Raw genomic sequence first — 14,552 nt, 5'->3', positions numbered from 1 at the left:
TTTAAAGCAAGGCTGTTGGTAATTCAGGAGCTGGGTGTCCCTGGAGGAACACAAAGAGAGTGTCTGTGAACAGATTATTGCTAAGCAGGAGTTGCTTGGTAGCAACTTGCGTTGTTGACATCTTTTATAATGATAATGACGATTGAGTTAAGACTTATTTGGTGGTAAGTGACTGGTTGGATTTGTCCCATGTTTTGTGTACCGGGTATACCAGGTGATTTTCCACATTGTTGTGTAGATGCTTTTGTTAGAGCTGTACTGAAACAACCCAGCTAAGTGTGCAGCATTTTCTGGAGCACAAGGTTGTGGTACTATTGACAGAATGTTGTCTGTGTCCATATCCTTTGCAGTATCCAGTGCCTCCAACTTTTTTTTGATACAACAAGGAGTGAATTGCATGGACTGAAGAAGTTATCTGTGATGCTGGGCACTTCTGGAGGAGGCTGAGATAAATCTTCCACTCAGCATTTCTGGCTGATGATTATCACAAATACATTAGTCTTTTCTGATGCCTCTCTCCAAGCCAAGGGCTAGTTTCACCTTAACCCACTTAGAAGGAATACTCTCTCAAACCCATTTCCACCCTGTCTTTAAAGATCTTCTTTAAAATTCACTTCTTTGACTAAGCTTACATCTGTTCCTCCATTTGAGCTCTTTTAACGTAATCTCTGTTAAGATCTTATAAATATTTTTCTATGTTAATGGTGATGCTCTATTAATAACTTTTTAAAAAATAAATCAACACTTTGATGGGATAGCTGAAAAGTGACTAGCTGTGTTTTTTTATACCAGTCTTAGGTAAGTGTACCTGTCACCCTATTCACGTTAAGGCACTGAATATAATTATTTCCAGTCATTTCACGCCAGTGCACAAAAAGCAAAACGATTTTCAATTATTTTTATTGGGCTGAGTGGAAATACGTGGGTCTGAACGAGGGGATCTTCATTTTAGAGTCTTATAATTGTTTATTTATAATTCTCAGTGATACATCAGATCATGCAAATTCTTTATTTCAACAGTCGACTTTAGGTCACAAGATGTCAGCAACTTCACAGCATAAACTAATATGAATGAAATTCTGTTACTGCCAACTCACAGGAAAGACTTACCATATATGGAACAAGTCTTACATGACATCACTGAACTTCTGTCTCAAAAGAACAAACATTAAGCTTAGCAGGACAAATGTTGACTAAACAAATCAGCTGAATCTATCATACTGAATGCATAACATTGTGCTGATCGAGTCATTATGTTTAAGTTTTGAAGAAACCTATTTTTAGGGTTAAGGCAATGGACTGATCCAGAATCTCCCAGGAGCTATTGTCCATTCCAGGTCTTTGTAGCAGCCTTTGTTCCTCCATCTATATATGTATTATTTTTTCTCTCTCTCGACATTTGGTGCTGCAGTGGCTATGAGCTGCAAGCTGTAGAGATTGCGAGAATGTGCTTCACCATTCCAGTTCACTAAGTGCTGTACAGCGAAGGCATCAATCTCGCTGGACAACTGCTGTTTACTGGGCAGACCACCGTTCAGGATTAGGTGTATTCACTACACACGTGTTCTGAACAGAGAGTGATCCGTCTGAAGAGGTGAGTGTTTTTATATATGTTGATGTACATAATAGCTACTCAATTCAATCTTGATTGTCGCCATCCTCATCCTCAGTCTGGGTCAGGCTCAGTTCATCGTATTACATCTGCACAACATTCACCGATCCAAACCAGACTGATTGGTGACAATGTAAACTCACAGCAAGATTGCTTCCGCTCTTAATATTTTGCCCAATTTATCAGCAGTCATTGTAGGGTATAAAGAAACGACCAGCAATTGGTTGTGCCTAATTTGTAATACTGTACTTTGAAGGCATTTTATACATGGCTTGTGTTGTTTAATTTTATTTGTCTCACACAAAGTATTCATTCAAACCCATACTATGTCCAACTGCTCCAGGGCTGGTTTTATTGAGATCATTTAAAAGTGGTGTACATGCAGAATTGATTTGGAACAATACTTATATAAAGCCATGGAATTAATGAAGCCATTTGAAATGAAACTAGTTTAAACAACAGAGGAACTGGTTCAGATATGTGTTAATCCAGGTCCAGGATATTCACCAATCACGATCTAAGCATTTATTTGAGGAAACCTTTTCAGCTCTGAAACAAACGCTTGATTTGTGAAGTGCGCCTGGAGTCCTTTGATCTTAACATCCAGCATGAGATCTGTAAATTCCTCTGCTGTAGCGAAGACAAATCTGATCTGTACCAGAAGTGCACTAAAATTATTTGAAGATACAAACATTTTCCTTTATTGACATAGGTCTCAGACGAACTGGGTGCAAAATATGTGATGACAGATGGATTTCAATTTCTTTTGAGGCTTGTACTTTTATTTCACTCAAATGTAACATTCAAATCGTCATTGTTGTGCATGCAGCAAATGGGTGCCTATGCAGTAATTAGTAAGGTCTGTTAGCTTGTAGTTCCTTGGTTTTCGATTGAAAATACTGACTTGCCTAACATTTATTGATTCAGGATGTTGGTCACTTTACTCTGTTGGACATGGCTGAGCAAGTACAGGTCTGTTAAGCTATCCTTAAGACAGTGAAGTTTGCGAAATGCTAACTGCTTTTGAAATATTTCAAAATCATATCCAATATAGTTTATCAATATAGCAAATATATTAAGAAGAATGTGCCCCTCGTTGGATTCTAGTAGGTACCTTGGGAAATAATATTTTAGGAGCTCAAAGTACTTTCCACAAAAAAAATTACAGTCATATGAAGAATTTGGAGGACACCCTTTATTTACTTGCATTTTAAGGTTTGTTGTAAGGCTATACTAATGTAGAAACTTAGAAGCGGTTTAACCAGAATATTGGATTGATTCAGTTCCTAATAAACTGAAAAACACTTAAGAATGCAATGATTATATAAATAAATTGACTCCTCCACTTCCTTCCACCTCCTTCACAAACTGGATTTTTTTTTTCTTTCTTGCCCTTGCCCAGTGATCTAATGAAAGCATTATCGGAAGGAAGTATGTCATGCAATGGTTACATTTTATGTTTATGATAGCATATGCTGACAGGAGAATTAAGCTTTAACACTGACAAAAGATGACAAGCACAGTGCTATCAGAACTGTTTTACCATAAAAGAGGTGAGATCCCGGGGCAATTGTACATGTGACTTGACTTATCCTTTTCCTAAGCTGTGTCAGTGCACTTTGCCAGCTCATGGTGTGCTGTTTGTTGACAGTCAAACTATAGTGTTTTATTGTTTGATGAGACCAGATACGGTCCAATAGCTGGCTAGTGATGCACAGTCTTTTAACTCATCTGGCTCGGTATATTCAAGACCACTTTATACTCTTGAGTAATCCATGCTTCATCACTCAATACATTACACAATATCATCCATGGAGCTTGACTTCTCTTAATTTGTCTTGTTTCCAAAAGAATGTGTCAAGGTTTGTCATTGCACTTAGACTGCTTGGAGAAACAGGTGGTTTGAGATAAGAATAGCAGATTCGTAATGTCAGGAGTACATAATTGCAATGGATATGTGATGCCAGAGGTGTTCAATTATAATGGCTGCGCAGTTAGATTAATGGAATTACAAAATACATATAATAGAGATGTGAAATTAAAATGGTTGCCCAAGTACAGTGAAACTGAAATCGATTGCAGTTTTTCACATTAGAAAACTAACATAATTATCTTCTCTAAAAATAGAATATGATTGAAAAATACTAATTATCCTCTAGCAATTTGTTTAGAAGTATCATTACAAAGATAATTTGTTTGAGAGAAAGTACTGAAGTTAAAGGAGCAGTATGAAAGTAGAAACAGTTGGAGTTGATAATCTGAAGTACATTCGATTGGTTGGTCTGTCTGATTATACATATTTCTATAACCTATTGGATTGCATTCATCATCTGCCTAGTAACACTATAGATCTTCTACTCATTAGGAGTTCAGGGGCATACTGGGGTATGGATGCATTTGTAGTTATCATCAATTTCTTTTTGTGGTTGGCTAGTAAAAGACAAGCTTGTTTTTTCTCTAATCTTTGGTTCTGGCATCTATATCTATTACAGTATTTTTCTGTCTCCCTGCCTGACTGAGAACTGGTTATACTTACCTCAGTTAGGAAAGGCACTTTGAATGGCATTTCTGATTCAGGTTTGAACTTGTGATTTTCTAGCTGGAATCTCAAAGGTATCCTGCTTGCACAGTATATTATTGAATGAATAAGCATTTGAAGGGCCTTGACAATTGTATAGCGGATTTGCTATTAGTGCTGCATTGCCTCATATCAGCATCAACTGTGCAACAGCAACATGTTTTATAGGAGTGAACCTTGTGCGACTTGATCCTGCATGAGTGTTGCATAGAATACTGTGAGACAACTTTCTGCTAATGGATGTATTTGAAGTGCAAGTAGGCTGTATTTATTTCTTGATTTATAGCAATCTATAAAATTGCTGTAAAATTAGGCAGTTTGTAGATGAGCCGTTTATTTTGCAGGTGCTGGACTTTGCTTGCACTGTAATTACCTCCCCCACAGCAGAATGTTGCCTCAATATATACAATGTAGCACAAACTAATGAACATTTACACGTGTCACTCACTTAATCCATGTTATTCCTTTCAAAAACAGGGAAATTCCAAGACTAAACATCACTCTCTCCGACAATTTAGTATAAATGGGTAGTACATAAGTATGCTCACTTTGATGTAAAAGCAAACAAATGTTTTACTTCATTTTGATTGAGTAACCACTTTTATGTCAAAACTATTACATGATATGACCAATGATAAAATAAAACATTGACAAAAGAATACAAGAAATAGAAACAGGAGCAGATTAAATTAACTAACTTACTGTAAAATGAATTAGTTATTTTGTTCCCACACATTTCACAACAAAATAAAAATCACCAAATATCAATGTTCCTCACAAAGTAACTGGAATTGCTATGGCAAATTGTTAAGTGATTCAGGGATGCTACCATTCCATGGAGACTTTATGACAATGAAATGATACATTCACTTTCTATGTCATATTTCCCCTGAGTTTTTTGCCTCTGTGTTTATACTAGGGAGAGCGCCAGACTGAATATAGTACAGTTACAAGTTATGGTTCTGATTGTGTTTCCACGAGAAATCAGTGTAACGCAGTGTGCAAGTATTCTCAAGATTCTACATGGAAGTAGATATAAACAATTCCTTTCATCTCCATCACAGTTTGTATTGGAATAATTGATCCTACCACCCCGTCGATCCATAAAATGTTATATCTATTTAAAATTAACATGCAAGCAACACCACTTCATATAGCTAAAAGGTTTAGGAGTTGTTGAGGTCAAAGTCCTTAGTAAATCAAGAACACCATATAAACAATTATTTCAATCACTTTTTTGTCTAATTACAAATACTCTAAAACACAGCCAAATTACAGGATGAGAAGTTATGAACTGATGTCACTGAATATGGCAATGTTCAGATGCCAGATCTGACAACAGTCTGAACTGAACAGAGAAATTGAAGGTTCCATAACCATCGTATTCATTTACTTTTTAATAAAAAGTATACATTTTTAAGGTACGATTTTAGAACAGTGAATTGGCAAAATTACAAACTTCTCGTTTTCTAAAATAATTTTTCACTTTCTATTGTATTTCTTCCTGTATGTTGTCCACTTCAAATTATGATGGGATCTAAACAAAGCAATGGACTTCTCTATGCTCAGAAAAACATAGGAAGATAGGAACTAGCAGCAAGAATAAGCAATTTAGCCCTTCAAGCCTGCTTCAATTTTTAACGTGATCATGGCTGACCTTATCCTTGTCTCAACTCCACTTTCCTGGCTGCTGGCCAGAGCCCTTTACCCCACTTTTCGTCAGAAGCATATCTATTTCTTTCTTGAATCCGCTGATTGATTTTTCCTCCACTACACTCTGGGACAGTGGGTGCCATGGTTTCACAACCCTCTGAGAGAAGTAGTTTCACCTCAGCTCAGTTTTCAACCTATCTTCTTTCACTGTTTATTCAAGGCTGTCCCATAAGGGGGAAAATCTGATCCACATCCACCTTATCAATCCTCTTCAATATTTTATATGCTTCAATCAGAACCCCCTTCATTCTTCTGAATGCCAATGAGTATAAGCCTAAGCTATTCAACAGCTCCTTGTATGGCAGCCCTTTCATCCCTGGAAACAATCATGTGAACCTCCTCTGAACTGCCTCCATTGCCACCACGTCATTCCTCAAGTAAGGAAACCAAAATTGGACACAATATTCCAGATGAGGTCTTACCAAAGCCTTATATAATTGTAACAACTTTTTATTGCCTTTTGAATCAAATTCTTTTTGCAATAAATGCCAGGATTCAATTTGCCTTTCTTATTACATGCTGTAGCTGCATACTCAGTTTCTGTGATGCATATACAAAGACACCCAGATCCCACTGCACTGACGCTCTTTGAATCTGATTTTTATTTAAATAATAAATCATCCTTTTTTTGGGCCAAAATAGACAACCTTGCACTTATCAACATTAAATTCAATCTACCAGATTCTGGTGCATTGCCCTAGCCTATCAATATCCGTCTGTAAACTCTTAATCTCCTCATCACAGCCTGCTTTACCACCGAGTTTGGTATCATGTGCGAACTTTGCTACAATACAGTCTGTGTCTGCTTGCAGATCATCTTCATAGATGGTAAACAGTTGAGGTCTGAGAACTGAACTCTATGGCACCACACCTGTTGCAGTTTGCCATCCAGAGAAGGACCCATTTATCCTGACCCTCTTCTTTCTGTCAGTCAGCCAATCCTCTATCCAAGCCCATATTCTATTCTTAAACCCCTGAGATTTAACATTGGGAACATTCTTTTATGAAGCACCTTGTCAAATGCCTTCTCAAAGTCTAGATATACCACATCCATCTGATCGCCACTATCTGTGTTTCTGGTTGCACTCTCAAAGAACACCCAACAGGTGTATCGAGCAAGACTTGCCCTTCATGAAAATGTGCTGGCACTGTTGAATTGAGCTTAATTGGTCCAGGTGTTCAGTTATCCCTTTGTTTATGATTAACTCCAGAAATGTCCCCACTACAGAGGTCAGTAGTTTCTCACTTCTTGCCTATCTCCTATTTTGAATAAAGGTGTCATATTATCATGTTTCCAATCCACTGGCACCTTTCCAGAATTCAGGCAATTTTGGAAAAACACAGCTAATGAATCCACTCTCTCAATAAAACTGAAAGAACTGTGAATACTATAAATCAGAAACAAAAACAGAAGTTGCTGGAAAAGCTCAGCAGGTTTGGCAGTAACTGTGAAGATGCTGCCAGACCTGCTCAGCTTTTCCAGCAACTTCTGCTTATACATCCACTGTCTCTGCTGCAACCTCCTTTAACTCCTTGGGTGCAGGCCATCAGGCCTCAGGGACTTATCTGCCTTTAATCCCATCAGTCTACTTAATATCTTCTTCCTTGTTATTGTAATTTCACCACGGTCCTCTGTAGTAACCTCCCATTAACAAGTATTCACCCTCCTCACCTGATCATTAACAACTCCTTTGTCTCTCCAGCTGTTTTTCTCTCTCCGTTGGCTGTATCACCCCCTCCTCCTTATTTTCTGTATATAAACTGATGTTTTTCCAGCTGTCATCAGTTCTGAGGAAGGGTCACCGGACCCGAAACGTTAACTTCGATTCTTTTTCGTCATAGATGCTGTCAGACCTACTGAGCTTTTCCAGCAACTTCTGTTTTTGTTCCTGATTTACACCATCCGCAGTTCTTTCGGCTTTCCTCTGTAGTAACTGTAGTTTTAGGGAAGAAATAATTATCTTCCGCTGTGAAAACAGAGAAAAAATACTGGTTTGAGATAATGGGAACTGCAGATGCTGGTGCTTCTGCCATTTTTGAGTTTCCCATTATTACCTCAACATTTATAATCTCTAAAAGGCCAACATTTATTTTTGCTATTCTCTTCCTTTTTATAGGAGCTTTTGTCATCAGTGCTTATGTTTTCTGCTGGTTTCCTTCATAATTCATCTTAGCTCTTTTGATTTTCTTCTTATTAACCCTTTGCTGATGTTTAAAGTTGTCCCAATCCTCCTGAGTGCCACTAACTTTTGCAGGATGATATGCAATAGGTGTTGCCTTTACATTATCTTTGACTTCCTCGTGAAGCCACGGATGATTTTCCATTCTTACAATTCCTGTTCCTCTTAGGAATATGCTTTAATTGATAGCAATTTCATTTAAATGCTAAATATCATTGTTGCAATGTGTGGCTCTGAAGAAGTCGATACTTTGCAGACCTTTCTGAGGGTCCTCCCCTCCATTGGCCACATCTGCTGATGCCTTGGTGGAGAACCAACAGGTTATAAATGATATAGAAATCTGGACTTGGATGCCAGAATTATGCTCCAAAATTGCATGACTTCTGAATGGATAGCAGAATTGAGTGATTGCAGCCATGGTTACCTGCATGCTGAAGTCTTGACAGCTCTTGGCAATGAAGCCAGTTATGGAATGAAGGACAGATGTGCTTCCACAATGAGAAGTCAAGATAGTCACCCTAAAGCAAGTGCTGCACACCTCCCTGTGCTAAAGGTGCCATTTTTTCAGTCCTTTAATGGAAATATGTAGGATGCATTGAGCAATAAAACATGAAATAAAGGAACGTGTTAGAGATTCTTTTATAAAATTATTGCCAACCTGGCATTTCAGTTATTTTTATTTACTGGTTGTCACTGTTTTAGGTTCTGCAATAATCCCTACAGATGCTTGAACATTCTATGGTAGGGAAAGCATAGAAGAGCAAGATACTTAGGTTTTTTGTTTGTTTGACTGTTTAGATTTTACTTGTCCCAATTGGTTGGATGGAAATAAAACTCAGAAAACACGATTAAAATGATAACCCGGAATCATGCAAGAAACTGTGGGAGAATATCATCAGAAGAGGAGAACGGGTAGATAATAGACCAAATGAAACTTTATGGGCCTTATTTTTGATATTCGGATGGGTGGGGTGGATTAGTTTGCTGACTTGCAGGACTCAGTTTGGTAAAAGATGCCCTGATATGCACAATTTCAACCCCAGGGGAAGCAGTGGTGGTGGAGTCTGGCCTGTTGACCCTGGGAGCAGAGCATGTGTCCACGAGGCGAGAAAGCTTACTGCAGTTTTTTAAGACTTTGTCCCAGTAGCTTTAGAAATGCGATGGCTCAGTGGTGGGCCCTGCTGCCTCACAGTGTTGGAAACTGTGTCTCACGAACTTGATTGAATTTTTTAAAGAAGTAACAAAGATGACTGATGAACGGAGAGTGGTAGATGTGATCTATAGGAACTTTAGTAAGGTGTTTGACATGGTTCCTCATGGTAGACCGGTTAGCAAGGATAGATCAGGGAGAACTAGCTATTTGGGTACAGAACTGGTTCGAAGGCAGACGACAGGGTGACAGTGGAGGGTTGCTTTTCAGACCAGAGGCCTGCGACTAGTGGGGTGCCACAATGACTTGTGCTGGGTCCACTGCTTTTTGTCATGTATAAAAATGATTTGGATGTGAACATAGGCGGTATGGTTAGTAAGTTTGCAGGTGACACCAAAATTGGAGGTGTAGTGGAGAGCAAAGAAGGTTACCTCGGAGTACAACGGGACCCTGATCAGATGGGCCGATGGGCTGAGGAGTTGCAGATGAAGTTTAATGTAGATAAATGTGAGGTGCGGCATTTTGGAAAAGCAGATCAGGGCGGGACTTTATGATAAAGTCCTGGGTAGTGTTGCTGAAGAAAGTGACCTTGGAATGCTGGTTCATAGTTCCTTGTAAGCGCAGTCACAAGTAGATAGGATAGTGATTTGGTACGCTTGCCTTTATTGGTCAGTGCATTGATTACAGGAGTTGGGAGGTTATGTTGCGGCTGTACAGGAATTTGGTTAGACTGCTATTGGAATACTGCATGCAGTTCTGGTCTCCCTGATATGGGAAGGATGTTGTGAAACTTGAAAGTGTTCAGAGAAGATTTACAAGGATGTTGCCAGGGTTGGAATGTTTCAGACACAGGGAGAGACTAAATAGACCGGGCCTGTTTTCCATGGAGCTTTGGAGGCTGAGGGGTGACCTTATAGAGATTTATAAAATCTTGAGGGCACATATAAGGTCAATAGACAAGGCCTTTCCCCCAGGGTGGTATACTCCAAAACTAGAGAGCATAGGTTTAAGGTGAGAGGGGAAAGATTTAAAAGGGACCTAACGGGCAACTTTTTCATGCAGAGGATGGTATGTGCATGGAATGAGCTGCCAGAGGAAGTGGTGGCGGCTGGTACAATTACAAGATTTAAATGACATTTTGATGGTCACATGAATAGAAAGGGTTTAGAGGGATCTGGGCCAAATGCTGGCAAATGGATGAGATTGATTTAGAATATCTGGTTGGCATGGATGAGTTGGACCAAAGGGTTGACTTCCATCAATATGACTCCAAGTAATTTTTTGTTATTTCCAGGCTGTACCAAGTGGCCTGCTAATCAAAGCAGTCCAACAGAGTTTTTTTAAAAAACAACTCTCAGCAAAGACATGAATCTGTTTTATTTCACATGCTTAAAGTGTGGAACATTTAATAAACTTATGATCATGGCACTTAAATAATCCATATCCAAGTTCCAAGAATGTTTATGTCTACTCCAGCAATTTGTGGCTAATGTGCTGTGGCCTTTAAAACAGCCAAAATGGTTATCTATTTGAATTTAGCACTAAGTTCAAATGCCTCCACTGAGTACATGTTTCCCTCCTGATTGAATCAAACCCTGCAGCCTTTTCCCTTTCAGCAAAATCTGGACTTGTCGGCAAAGGGATGAGACTTTTAGGAGACCGCAAAGTACCAGAAAAGCTAAAGTTCTTTGTACAATAAGACAATCAAAAATCTCTGAACGTGCGCACGCATGCACATACACACATACACACAAACATCATTAACAGCAAGATTATAGGTATGAAATGCAATTTACAAGGCTAATGAAATCGCAAAATAATCTATCATGGCACTATCTACAGAAGTTAGGAGATGTTCATGAATCTGCTAAAAGAGAGCACTTTAACTTGGTAGTTTTCATGCAAAAGAAGCTTTGGAGCCATGGAACTTGTGCACAGAGTGAAACAAATCCCTTTGGCTACAGTTATTTGAAAAATACAAAATTTAAACATCGATCTGGTGCTCATATGGTGAAAGATTTGACAAGGCCTAAGTGGATAAATTGTGGAAGATTGTTTAATTGATCAGTAACAATGGGGAGTAAAATTAATACTTGATATTAACTGCATAAATTAGGTGATTTATTTACATGCAGAAAGCTTATAGGTTTACAATAAGCAGTGTACATTACTATAATGTGTAAAGCATTATATTGCTGTAGGTAACATGTGAAGCTGGGTCAGTCACAGCTTCAAAGGGAGGATATACAACCATTTGAAGAAGGGAAAGAAAGCCTTGAATTTATAAAGTGTTCTTCACAATCTCTGAATCTGTGTAAGTGCATCACAGCCAATCAAGTCCTTTTGAAATTAGTGACATGGTAGGAAATAAGACATTGTATTTTGCACTGCAAGTTCCCATGAATAATAATAATGATTAGGTATTTTTAAAAAAGGGATGATGATGATTTGGAGATAAATGTTAGGGTGCTGGATATAATTCTGCTTGATCATCTTTGAAACAGTACCATCGGTTGTTTACATCTCATTGAGGAGCATGTAGGAAGTCTCATTTCAACGCTTAATACAAAAGATGGCACCGACACCTATACATCACTGCCAGCAGATTTGTAATGGAGTGTCAGCCTAAACTGTGTAATCAAGTCTTTCAAATGGTGTTTAAGTCCACTAATTTCTGATTCAGATAAAGGAATATTACTCATTAGGTCACTGCTGACACCACGTGCAACTCTGCTCCAAGCCATTTGCATTCTTGATGGGGATTTATTTTGTTGTTCCTTTATTGTCATTGGGTAAAAATCCTGGAGCTTCCTTTCCATCAATGCTGTGAGTGGCCCTAAAGCTCATGGACTGCAACTATCCAGGAAGGCAGCTCATCATCATCTTCTTAATAATAATCCGGGATGAGCAATAAACGCTGGCCCAGCTTGCAACTCCTACATCCAGAATGAATAAAACAAAGTACCTACGTTCATGGAATTGGGATTAAGTAGTGTGGAATAAAGTGGGCTTGGCTTCAGCAAAAGTTCAGTGGGTCAATAACCTTCTTATGTGCTAAAGTTTCTGTGGAAAAGATGTTAAAGTTTTGTACTTGTAACATCTGTTCATGAATTCAGAGCTGCTAAACCCATGGTTTTCTGTCTGTGGAATATAATTTCCTCTAGGAGTACTGAGGCAGAAAATCATCCTCAGTAATTCTAAGAGTTTCTGTCTGAAATTACTGGAATTCAAAACATGAATCAGAAAAATGCAAACTTGGGAAATCTCACAATGAGCTGCTCACAATTACATAGAGTTCTCTCTCATGAATTGCAAAATTGGATCTTGAACTTGCACATGTAAATTTATATTCAAGATATGCATATTGCAGATGCGTGTATGTACATAAAGCTCTACAGTTTAGAAATATGTGTGAACAAATAAAAACATAAATATCTTGCATATTTTTGTACATTGTAACAGTAAAAATATTTTCAACATCAAAGCAGTGTAAGAGCAGTATGAACATATTTGGGAATTGTTATGAACATATTTGGGAATTGTTACTTCCCAAGTGTGAGAGGTATTTTTCTCAATGTAAAAAAGATTTGTTAAGTAACTCTCAACACTAGTGGTTTGCCATGACATTTAGAAATGTTTGTGTGAGAGCATGACAGTTCAAATTGCATCAGTTTCACACCCGAATGCGTAAGACCTGACAGGTCTGAAACATTCATCATCAATGGTTTTTGAATCTGGATGTTATATCCTCATAAAGTAAAAAGGATGTTTCAGCATATCTTTCAGTATTCAGATTAAAAATTTTGTGTTAGTGCTCAAGCATTCACAATATTCTTCACTGATACACCTACATCTTCGTACAAATTGCAGTATACCTGGAAGAACACAATTTTTGATTTGCTGCATGATTCAGTGCTCATCTTTTGTTTCATTTCAGTCTTTATCCTCCTATTATCTGTTGCTGTTTGGCAACTTCTTTGATGTTTTTAACCTTTATTTAATATGAAACTATGGGTTACAACTGACGGAAATTCATTATGTCGAGATCATATTTATCTAGCCTTTCATTTACGCAAACACTTGTTGCAACACATCTGTTTTAATTGCTTACTTTTAGACATTCAAATTCCATTAGTGCACTTTTGCTTCTCAGTCTAACATTTACTGTGGATGCTGGATATGTGAAGACAGCACAAAGCATGCTGCAGAAACCCAGCAGGTCTGGCGGCATCTGTGGAGGGACAAAAACAGAATTAACATTTTGAGCCCAGTATGACTTCTTTGAGAAGTTCTAAAGAACAGTCCTGTCAGACTTGTAATGTTAACTCTGTTTCTGTCTTCAAAGACACTGCCAAATCTGCTGGGTTCCTCCTGCGTTTTCTGCATTTACTTGTGTACATATTACTTAGTGTTCAAAACTCTTTGGACAAGGTCCCACACACAAGACAACAGTATTTGCTTTTGGAGTGATGATTATTCAAGAGAAGTTTTAGGAAACTTACAGATGCTTCCTGGAGTGATGTTGGATGGAACTCTGTCAGCATCAGCTGTCCCTAGGGCCAAGAATGGCTGCATGTTTTCTGCCACAGTGTACATTGAGCAGCCTGACCCACAGATGTTTGGGCACGATGGGCAGGCTGAATCATGCAGTAATGGGATCAGAATTGTTGGACTGACATTTTCCTTTCATCCCTTCAGCCTTATCGCTAGTGTGGCACAGTGGCTCAGTGGTTAGTGCTGCTGCCGCACAGTACCAGGAACCTGAGTTCAGGTCACTATCTGTGTGGAATCTGCATACATATTCTCTCCATGCCTGTGTGGGTTTCCTCTGGGTGCTACAGTTTCCTCCCACAGTCCAAACGTTGGCAGGCTAGGTGGATTGGCTGTGCCAAATTGCCCGCAGTGTCCGGGAATGTATAGGTTAGATGGATCAGCCATGGGGGTGGCAGGGGGTGAGTCTGTGTGGGATAGCTGAGAAGACTTGTTGGGCTGAATGGCCTGTTTCCACACTGTAGGTATTCTATGAACAAGATGTTGTGATTCAAACAATAATGCAGCTTGATGGACGAGTTGTCACTATTTTGAATGATTGGCAGCAAGCTCCTTCCAGTCACTAACATCAATGCTCTTGTACTTACGGAGAGCTTGAGTCTGTCTTTAAAGCACTTTCTTTACACTCCCCTGGAGTACTGGCCATTTGAGAGTTGGGAAAATAGGATCTTGCACAGGAGTTGCATTCTGACCATTTGGTATTTAGTCTTTCAAAACTAATTTTGCGGGGATTTTGCATGAATATTTGTAGAGCAGGGTTCACACTGG

General features: G+C 38.7%; 1 protein-coding gene across 17 annotated transcripts in view; it reads left to right on the top strand.

Annotated features, from left to right (window-relative positions):
• Positions 1 to 1,204: 1,204 nt before the first annotated feature.
• The window catches only part of dlgap1a (discs, large (Drosophila) homolog-associated protein 1a), a 715,152-nt gene continuing 701,804 nt past the window's right edge, over positions 1,205 to 14,552 (top strand). For all 17 annotated transcript variants that reach the window (XM_059646107.1, XM_059646106.1, XM_059646105.1 and 14 more), the window contains exon 1: positions 1,205 to 1,594. The gene's annotated coding sequence lies outside the window, so the exon portion shown is untranslated. The remainder of the gene's footprint in view (positions 1,595 to 14,552) is intronic.

This window comes from Stegostoma tigrinum, chromosome 5 (assembly GCF_030684315.1).
Source record: "Stegostoma tigrinum isolate sSteTig4 chromosome 5, sSteTig4.hap1, whole genome shotgun sequence".
Taxonomy (NCBI): Eukaryota; Metazoa; Chordata; class Chondrichthyes; order Orectolobiformes; family Stegostomatidae; genus Stegostoma; species Stegostoma tigrinum.
Note: the sequence above shows the minus strand (reverse complement) of the source record. Positions and strands in the feature narration are given on the sequence as shown.